Here is a 1,571-nt window from a genome sequence, read left to right as displayed (position 1 = left end):
TCTCTCTGTTTTTCCACCAGGTTCGGCTGAAGTTTTTTTTTTTCTATGTTTTTTCTCTGTGCTTCGTCCCGGTTCAGCTGAAAGTAGAGCTGAGTTTCTTTTCTTTCTCTGATTTTTCTCCCTTTTTTTTTTTCCTGATGTTTCTCTGTTCCGCTCTTCTAGCCTTTTGAAGAATTGAAAGTACTCTTCGTCCCCTCCAACTGGTTCAATCCATGCTCTAAGGGTTGCTTGTCTCCATACTTTATTGATTCACTGCTCAAAGTTAGGTTGTGAGTTAGGTTTTCTTCTTCAATCGATTTTGGGAATAAAATCTTTAAGGGCAATTTCGGCACTCCCCTATTTTTAAGGGTAAAATGGTATTTTAAAAAAATATGAACTGCTGATATCAACATTCTTGGTATATTCTGTAATGTTGACTGACGGCAGGGGGTCCGAGTCCAATTTGGTGAAAGAGAGGGGGTGTCCTTATAATATTGGCATTCTCCAGGGGGTGGCATTGTAAATTACCCTTCATTTAACTATCCAACTAACTTTGTATAGTGAATAAGGAGATCAATGGAAGCATTGTTACAATTTTCAAATTAATTTCCCTATTCATAACCCTTTACAAGTAAAAGACAATCCCCCATTACTTTGTATAGTGAACAAAGAGGTCAAGGATCAACAACCCCATTCCCCCACTAGGAAAAAAAAAAATTCTCTATCCAAGTACAAAGGTTAGCTACCTAGTTAACCCTTTACAAGAAACATTATAAGCAGTGGTACTAATAAGTGTCCTCTATCCTTTTCCTTTTGTCATGGTCTATTCTTCTTCGTTTTCTCCTGCACTCTTGGCTTCTTTTTTTTATGGGAAAAGAAAAATGTATAAACTAAAAAGAGAATATACATCTAAATCAGTACAAGCTTGTTTTATTGTTTATATTATAGAAGTTAACTGTTTTAGAAGAAGGACGACTTCGTTAGCAGGCCTAAGCCAAAATTTAGTGTGAGGTATGATGTCATAGACATCCAAAAAAATTGAAAAGATGTTCCAAGATCACGAAGTGATATTTTTTCCAACAATAAATGTTCTAGCTCCTTAGAATTACTCCAATCTTGTCTTACCTTTGGCTTCTTATTATCTTTTACGCTTTTTTAAAGGTCTGGATCTTTCCTTCTATGCTTCCTCTTTTTATCCTTTTCATTTGGGTTTGGGCTTATTTGGGCTTTTTGTTGGGCCTTTAGTCTCTTACTTTTATCTTGGTGATTTTTTCCTGAAGACAGTTTTACATTGGTTTTTTCAGTCCATTACTTCTTCGGTTGTTGAACAGTAAGATTGCCTCACTAGTCCAGGCCGATAGGAGCATGCATAAAAACATCAATAATGATAGGATTTCCATTTTATTGGGGAGCATGAAGGTGATTTCACTGAGGGGACACTCTACCTTTCACACTTAAGCTGCGTTTTGTAATGACGTTTCGTGTAAAAAATGAAAATTTCAGTTTCTGTGCCAAAATGCCTTTTTTTTTTTTTTTTTTTTTTTTTTTTTTTTTTTTTTTAAATGGGTTCATCTATTTGTAACCGAGCATGT

This window comes from Macadamia integrifolia, chromosome 1 (assembly GCF_013358625.1).
Source record: "Macadamia integrifolia cultivar HAES 741 chromosome 1, SCU_Mint_v3, whole genome shotgun sequence".
NCBI classification, from domain to species: domain Eukaryota; kingdom Viridiplantae; phylum Streptophyta; class Magnoliopsida; order Proteales; family Proteaceae; genus Macadamia; species Macadamia integrifolia.
The sequence above is the reverse complement of the archived record's forward strand: the minus strand, read 5'-3'. Positions refer to the sequence as shown.